This window comes from Eretmochelys imbricata, chromosome 14 (assembly GCF_965152235.1).
Source record: "Eretmochelys imbricata isolate rEreImb1 chromosome 14, rEreImb1.hap1, whole genome shotgun sequence".
NCBI lineage: Eukaryota > Metazoa > Chordata > Testudines > Cheloniidae > Eretmochelys > Eretmochelys imbricata.
Window position 1 is genome coordinate 30,305,049 of NC_135585.1, and position 8,979 is coordinate 30,314,027.

The 8,979-nt window shown below is 47.0% G+C and overlaps 2 pseudogenes; one reads left to right on the forward strand and one right to left on the reverse strand.

The window, feature by feature from the left end:
- The window catches only part of LOC144274989 (zinc finger protein RFP-like), a 38,136-nt pseudogene extending 35,967 nt beyond the window's left edge, over positions 1-2,169 (forward strand).
- Positions 2,170-7,427: 5,258 nt separating this feature from the next.
- Positions 7,428-8,363, reverse strand: LOC144274990 (olfactory receptor 10C1-like; annotated as a pseudogene).
- Positions 8,364-8,979: the final 616 nt, after the last annotated feature.

The window sequence follows — 8,979 nt, forward strand, 5'->3', positions numbered from 1 at the left end:
TCTGAAAGGGGAACGCAGGCTCTGAGGTCACTTGGGCGCTTTTGAAAATTCTACCCATTGAGTAGTACTTGAATTCTTAGGACTCCGATTCAAATTAATACACAGGAACTAATTGAAGGCATGACAGTAGTTGAACCATTGAGGGTACGTCTACACGGCAGCTGAAGGTGAGCCTCCCAGCCTAGGCAGGCAGACTCGTCCTAGCAGGGCTTGTGCTAGCGTGCTAAAAATAGCTGGGTGAACATTGTAGGGTGGGGCCAAGCCTGGGTGACTAGCCTGAGCCTCCGCTGAGGTGGGGGATGTTCTAATGAGCTGGACGAAACCTCGTTATGGTTGAGTTAAAAAACGTATTCTAACTGATGTGTGAACACACCCTTCTAGTCACATACCTGTCAGGATGAGTTAAGCAGAAGCCCCCTCCCCCACCTAAGATAAAGAGGTGTGTGAACCTGCCCAGGAATTTGGACTGAGTGGGCAGAAGGGCTTTGCTGAGAGAGAGAGAGAGCAAGAGGGGAAAAAGCCAAGCAGTAGCCCAGGGCGAGCCTGGAAAAAGTGAGTGTTTGGATCTAATGAGGTGGCTAACGAGACTTGGGGCAGTAAGCAAAGAAGCTGCTCCTTTTGTTCTTGGTTCCTCATGCATTCAGAGAAGTTGGACTTTGTACATTCCTTGTCAATAAATGAGATCAAAGAAAATACCAGACTCCATCAATTTCTACTTCCAATGGGGACATCCCCATGGCTCCAAACTTTGCCTTGCCACTCTGGTCAAAAAGGGGTAATGATACACAGTCTTTACCCGACATGGGGATACACATTGTGTGTGGGGCGGTTTCAACGCTAATGTCCTCAGCCTCTACTCAGGGTTGTCTTGTTTTTGCAGCAGAAGAGCTGAGAGTCTCTGTCTGGGCCCTAGAGAAAAACAACCTGCTGCTTAGAGTAATAGGAATTATCATCATTACATATGATAACTCTGGCTATTCTTGTTAGCCATACAAATGTCCAGTCCCGCTTTCATGACTACAGTCTAATCACACATCGTGGGAAAAGGTATTTATTGGTTCAGAATTTGCCATCTTTTAATTTTATTGTATGTCCCTGTGACGTTTCTCGTGGGTGCCTGGCTTTGTGCGGCACCCACTGCCACCTGCCCTTAGTGTGGGAAAGCCAAGTCTGTGCCTGCCGGGGGTCAGCTCCCCAAATCCACTGGTCATGAGTGACACAAGCACTCCCTTCTAGGCCTATGCAGGCCCCGCTGTTACTGTACAGGTTAGCGACAGGCTCACTCCAACACCCGAGCCAGGTCCACCTCAGATCATGGCTCTCCTTGACACACAGCACTAAGATATGGTTCCAGTCAAAAGAAGTCTAACGTTATTTACCGAACCACAGAAAGTCAAGTAGCAGCAAGTAAAAGTATTGGGAACAAATGGTTACATATAAAACAAAATCATACCCTGCGTTCTGGAACCCAGACTTGATTAACAGGAGACTCTCATGTCTTGCAGAATATTGCTGACCCCAAAATGCTTGCAGAGCATTACAGCTAGCCTTGGCCATGACCCAGGTTTCCTGAAGCAAATACACTGTCAGTTGCCTCCCAAGTGAAGGATTTAGTGTTTTTCTTTGCCTAGTAGAGATACATAACTCCTTAAATATTATCCGTACATACATTTTGCAGTGATTATGATGACCAGTGGACAGCTGGCTCTTTGTAATCTCACATGTCACCCTTTGGTATTATGCAGATATCCAACCCAATGGATCGCTGTAAAAACCTATGCCCTCTGCCACTTGGCACCAAAGGGGTTCCTGGGTCACAGTCCCCTTGCTCCTGCGTTATGAGACAGGGAGAACAGAAGGGCCTAATCTACCGCCTCTAAACCATTAATTATTTTATACACTTAAGTCTCCTCTGACCCATTGCTCCTCTGACCCAGATGTTAGTGATTTGAGATTCACCACTTCTTGTGCTACATCCCCCCTCTTCTGAAGCTGGCCTGCGCCGACATCTACCAGAACAAGGTGGAGATATTTGTGGTGGTCGTGTTGGTGGTCATGGCCCCTGGCCTGCTGATCCTTGTGTCTTATGCCCACATCATCCTCAAGATGTCTTCTGCTGAGGGAAGGGGCAAAGCTTTCTCCACTGCTCCTCACACCTCATGGTGGTGACTGTATTCTATGGATCCATGAGTGTTATCAATTTCTGACCCAAGTCAAGTTATGGAGGGGGCAGAGACAGGCCGTTCGGCCTGGTGTACATTGTCCTCACGCCCATGCTGAACCCCGTTATCTACAGCCTGAGGAACAAAGGGGTGCAGGCGGCCTTGGGGAGAATGTTGGGGAGAAAAAAAGTGTGCTACCATCCAGTATCCTTGCTGATGGTACCTTGCACTGTAGAGCGCTGAGTTCTTTTCACAACTCCCACAATTTGGGCAAGTCATTTTGGGTGAATACAGTTTCTAGGTGCTACTGTAATAAAACTGACACAACCTCTTGACCCTGACTGTGCCTGCCGGGGGTCAACACCCCATCTCCACCGACCAAGGGCAACACATGCACTCCCCCTAGGCCTATGCAGGCCCCACTGTCACTCAGCAGGTTAGTGATAGACACTCTCCAACCCCCGAGCATCTCCCTGGAGCATCCAGCCCCTTGTCCACTGGACACTTGCGGTAGGCACAGATTGGCTGCTCCCAAAGGATCAGTACAGCCCAGGTTATCAGCTCCACCTCAGAGCACCACTCCGCTTAACACACAGCACTTAGATACGTTTATAGTTTAAACAAGTAGATGTTAATTGAACAAAGCACAGAGATCCAAAGAGCAGAAAGTAGAAGTAATGGAAACAAAGGGTTATATACATAACATACATTCTAGAGCCTAGACTTAATTCCCAAGATACTCTTGTGTCTTGTACAGTGTTTCTCACCCTGAATCCTTGCAGCGCTTTACAGTCAGGCTGGCTGGGACCCTGCTTTCATTAAACAAATGCGCGATCACTTTTTCTCCCAGGGGAAAGACTCAGTGAGTTTCTTTGCACTCCCTGATACACCAGCCCAACCCTTTGATCCTATTCACAAACAGGACACCCCCTCCACTCTTTGTTTCACCCTGCAGATTTACTTTGTAGATTTTGCACTCTCTCAATTTGCATCTGGCTCAGTATGCAAATAGGCCTACACCCAGAAGCGTACAATACACATTGCCTGCCTGTCCAGACAGGGAGATAAGGGTCTGCTCAGGGAACCCAGAACCATAAGCCACTGTGTCACCCCTCCGCTTTAGCAAGAGTGAGCTTTGCTGGAGGTTAGACTGTGTGTTGCTCCCTCCCACACCCATCTGACTGCTTCATAGTAAACGCCTCAAGATTCTGCCAATCTTAACCTTGCCTTGCAGGTAGCCATCACTGACCTCCAGTTCCTGAGTTCCCCAAAGACATATCCCTGCAGTGTCTAGTCCCTGTCACTGCACACTCAGAAATTATTGAGTTCACTGATTCCAAAGAGGCAGCGCACACACCAGACTGTTAGTTTAGCTGAAGACTCACACTTCACTTCAAGATCACAGCACTGAATTGGTTTATTGTAAAACTAACGATAAGTTTATTAACAAAGAACAGAAATGTAAATGATACTAAGCAAGAGAAAAAGATACAGGTCTGGTTACAAACAGAACAAACCAAACCATGCTTTCTAGTGACTAAAACTTAAATCTTAGTAAGTTACAATCTTTGCCTTAGCAGTTTTCTCACTCACATCAAGTTACCAGCATCTTTAGCCCTCCAGGCCAGGGATCCAACTTCCACAGAATCAGAGGGTGCTGTTATCTTTGTCCCCAAATTGAGGGATAACTAGAATGGCTTTTTGCTCCTGCTTGTATTTTCCAAAGTCCATTGTCTGTCTCACGAGTTAGAAAGATTTCCTTGAGGTGCAGATTCGGACCCCCAGTATGCTCACTACATTGTTTCCTCCATCACTCATTAGCTTGATTGCTTTGTTTACCTTATATGGAAATGTCCTTTTATTGTCCTCTCCCTGTAATTAAGCCAATCAGACAGGTAAATCCATATTCCTTTGTCTAGGGCAGACCTGGATTCTGTACAGCCTTCAAATGCCATTTTAAGAACATATTTCCCGCACATATACATAACTTGCTATACACAACCCGTACACACAGAACACAAGGATTTTCGGGAGCAGCGTCACCATTTTGCATACGATACCTAACGTGACACCGCTTAGATACACATGACGACAACAGTGTGTTGGGTGTAGTGAGTGTGTCAGGCCTGTTGCGAGTTACAGTCTAGAGGGCCCTTTGCTGACTCAGGGGCTTTTAAGGTCACAGTTACCCCCTGCCTGGTAGGAACACCTCCGACCCACATGACCTGCCTTAAGGCCAAGACCTTAAAGACATTGTTTTGAGTATGGACACACGACTCCTTCAATATTATCCACACCCACATTTCACACCGATTAGGATGCCTAGTGGGCTGCCGGCTCTTGGTAGAGACCTCACATGCCACCATTGGGTGAAGAGTTATGCAGATATCCAACTCAGGGGCTTCCCATAAAACCCTAGGCAACCCCTCTGCCGCTTGGCACCACGGGATTCCTGGCTCACACCTCCCCCACTCTCACTGAGGCAGTAGGGTTAGCCACTGGCTAATCCACATGCATTGGCTCAGAACCCTCGTGCCTGGACAGTGCTTCTGTCACACATTTTCCTTGCCCTTCACGTGTGCAGTTTCCATACCGTACTCATGAATGTCTGGACTCCAGCGCTGCAGTCTGGAGCTGGTACCTTCTGTTCCGTGAAGCCCTGCCAGTGGAGAATGGTCTGTTAGGACTCTGAACTTCCTGGGCAGTAGCTATAGCCTTACTTGCCCCACAACTGCATATTTCCTTTTGATGACTGAGTAATTTTGTTCAGTGATGGGTCAGTTGTTTACTTAAAAAAAGCAATAGGACGCTTCTTATTGCCCTTGCCTGCTTGCATCAGTGCGGCTCCCAGGCCTGTACTTGATGAATCTGTGCAGAGTTCAAACATTTTATCGAAATTTGGACCGGCTAGAGCCAGTGTCGCTGACAGAAGTCTTTTCACTTGAGCAAAGCCCTTCTGACAGGCTGTAGTCAAAACCACCTTGGCAGGCTGTGTCTTTTTGCAGACATCTTTCATCACAGTCGCAATGTTGCTGAAACCTTCCATGAGTCTTTGGTAATAATTCGGCAAGCCTCTAAAAGACTGAATTTGCTTTTTGGTTCAGGGTACAGGCCAGTTAACAATGGAGTCCACTTGTAAGGGTTTCTGGCAAATCTGGCCCCGTCCTGCCAATGGCCTGGATAAGGGACTTTCGCCCCTATCTTGCATTTTGACACTTTGACTGTGAGACCGGCACCTTTGGGTATATCTATACAGCAATTAGACACCCGCAGCAGGCCCATGCCAGCCGACTCGGGCTTGTGAGGCTGTTTCATTGCAGTGTAGACTTCCAGGCTCAGGCTAGAACACAGGCTCTAGCACCCGGCAAGATTGGAGGGTCCCAGAGCTTGGACTCCAGCCCGAGCCCAGAAGTCTACACTGCAATGAAACAGCCCCACAAGCCGAGCCCTGCGAGCCTGAGTCAGCTGGCATGGGCCAGCCGTGGGTTTTTCTTTGCAGTGGACAAACCCTTTGAGTCTCTTCAGCACAATTTCTCTGTGAGCCTTATGCCCTGCCCATGCATTTCTGAAGATTGCAATATCATCAACGGAGGCCAAGTAAACGTGGTTTAGAACAGAACAGGGACTTGATTCATTTTAGGCTAGTTACAAAATGTTCCGAGCCTTGTGGCTTTTGGAACTGATGCACTTCCTCACGAGCCCTGACATGAAACTGAGCTGGAAACTTTATCAAATATTTGAGCCCTCGCTCCTTGGCAGGTTCCCTTGCTCTTCTGAAAGCTGATCTCTGTTCAGCCACGTCTTTCTCAAAACCTTGCAAAATCATTCTCTCATTTTGTGGCATCCCCCAAAGCTGCTCCCCCCCTCCCCCCCCCCCCCCCCCCAAGAGCTGGCTGTATTATTATTTTTCTTTTACAGTAAATCTGAGAAATTTGACAATCAGTGGGTGAGATCTGGCAAGCCAGGGTCTGCTGAGCTCTTTCTAAACCAAATTTAAAATCATCCAGCGTTACTCAGCAGGTCTGACTGGACTCGATACAAGTGCATGTCCACCTGGGGACCCGTGACCTGCGGTGATAACAGTGACCCAAAACAGCCTTCTTAAAACAGTGTTGTTTAATCTTAACAGTAGGAACACAGCACAGCAAGAGACAAGGCAGGCTATGGTTCCTCGAAGAACCCCCCAGCCTCTGGAGGTCAGGAGGCAATTGCACCCTCTAAACCATCTCAACAAACCAGGCTCTCCTCTATTCAGGAGGGATGCAGTCCTGGGAAAGCTGGGCTAGCAGGCCCACCATGGGTGGGCAGAGGTAGCATGTCACCGTTAATTGTCCTTGGTGTTTACAGAGGAGCTCTTCTCTGAGCTATTGTCCATCTTCCTAGGTCGTTTCCTGAACACCCGGCTGTTGAATTAACCCAATAGGTGCATACAAAAACATCTGTACAATATTCAGACAAGCATCATACAGTATTCACAGACTTCTACAGTGTAGCCCATGGAGCTCGCTTTAGCATTTATTTTATTCAGCAGTAATGCAAGGAACCTACAGGCCTGTATCCTTAAGACTGGGGTTGTTAATTATTTTTTGTCAAAGTTCAAATTTCTTTGTCAAGGTATAGTCAAGGTCCAGACTTCAGAGAAACATTTTTCACACCACAGTAACAATAATAACAACAACAAGTAATTTAAAAGATTTTGAAGTCCATTCAAAAACATCTGGCAGTCCGGATTTGCCCGCAGTCCACCTATTGACTACCCCTGACATAACATATTATAAAAGTTGTATCCCAGACTGTGTGCAGGGGGAGAGAGAGATGTAGCCCTTGGGAGGTGCCAGGATGATGGCCACTGGTGCTAATGAGAAAGGTGATGGTGATGAGGAAGATAATGGCTAACATTTCTGGTTGTTCTGCAAGGGATGGTGGGAGTATATGGATGTTCACATGTACAGTATGTATTATTTCAGTCTACCTTGCTGGGTTAGAGTGTTTGTGACTTTGCTGAATGTATTAATAAACGATTACAAAGACAGAAGGGTTCCTAAAGTGTGAGTGTTGCAACCGTGGACATCGGCGTTCCCAACTGAACAGTAACTTTAATAACACTGGGCCTGATACTGGGACAAGAACCTTCAATACCTCAGAGTGATAACTGGGAATTCTTAAGTAATCAATATAATTAATATACGATTCATAGATCAGGCTACAACAGGCAACTCCAAATCCATCACAAGACTATTAAAATAATATTTTTCCCCCCACTTTTCAAATAAATATTTTTCTGGCCATCACCCTTCTCAGGGCTTCCTTTACCTCCTTGTTCCTCAGGCTATAGATCAAAGGGTTCAGCATTGGAGACACCACTGAGTAGAACAGGGAAAGCAGTTTGTCGCTGCCGAGTGAGTAGCTGGATTTGGGCTTCAGATATTCACGATGCCAGACCCGAAAAACAAGGTCACCACGATGAGGTGGGAGGAGCAGGTGGAGAAAGTTTTGCTCCTGCCCGCGACTGACGGAATAGTGAGGATAGCGTGGAGGATACGGATGTAGGATACAAGGATGAGCAGGAAGGGGACCATGATGAAGGTGGCAGAGATGGTGTAAACAGCTATTTCATTCCTGTAGGTATCCGTGCAGGCCAACTTCAGCAGCGGGGGCAGGTTGCAGAAGAAGTGGTTGATGCTAATAGGTCCACAGTAGGGCAGAGGGAATATGAAAGTTGTCTGCCCGACTCCCACCAGCACCCTGATGAGCCAGGACACACTTGAGAGCTGGAGACACACACCTCTGATCATCATGGTCGTGTAGCGCAGTGGGTGACATATGGCCGTGTAACAGTCCTATGCCATGGCAGCCAGCAGGCAACACTCAGTGATCCCCAGGAAGGAGAAGAAATACATCTGTGTGGCACAGCCCAGGAAGGAAATACTCTTGTCCTCGGAGAATAAGTTCACCAGCATCTTGGGGGTAGTGGACGAAGTATAACCCATTTCCAGAAAGGACAAATTCCAAAGGAAGAAATACATGGGGGACTGAAGGGCAGGGTCCACCACCATGATCGTGATGAGGAGGATGTTGCCCACCATGGTGATGAGGTACAACAGCAGCACCAGAAAAAAAAAGTGAAACTTGGAGCTCCAGGATGTTGGAAAAAGCCACAAAGAAGAACTGTATCACAACTGTGTGGTTCCTGCTAGCCATGTCCTACAGTTGTTTTCTATCTGTGGAGATAATAAAATCACAGAGGCATAGGACTGGAAGGGACCTCCAGAGGTCATCTAGTCCAGTCCCCTGCACTCATGGCAGGACTAAATATTATCTAGACCATCCCTGACAGGTGTTTGTCTAACCTGCTCTTAAAAATCTCCAATGATGGAGATTCCATAACTCCCTAGGCAATTTATTCCATGCTTAACCACCCTGACAGTTAGGAAGTTTTTCCTAATGTCCAGCCTAAACCACCCTTGCTGCAATTTAAGCTCATTGCTTCTTGTCCTATCCTCAGAGGTTAAGAAGAACAGTTTTCCTCCCTCCTCCTTGTAACAAACTTTTATGTCCCCTCTCAGTCTTCTCTTCTCCAGACTGAACAAACCCAATTTTTTTTAATCTTCCCTCATAGGTCATGTTTTCTAGACCGTTGATCATTTTTCTTGTTCTTCTCTGGACTTTCTCCAATTTGTCCACATCTCTCCTGAAATGTGGCGCCCAGAACTGAACAGAATACTCCAGTTGAGGTCTAATCAGCTGGGAGTAGAGTGGAAGAATTACTTCTCATGTCTTGCTTACAACACTTCTGCTAAGACATCCTAGAATGAGG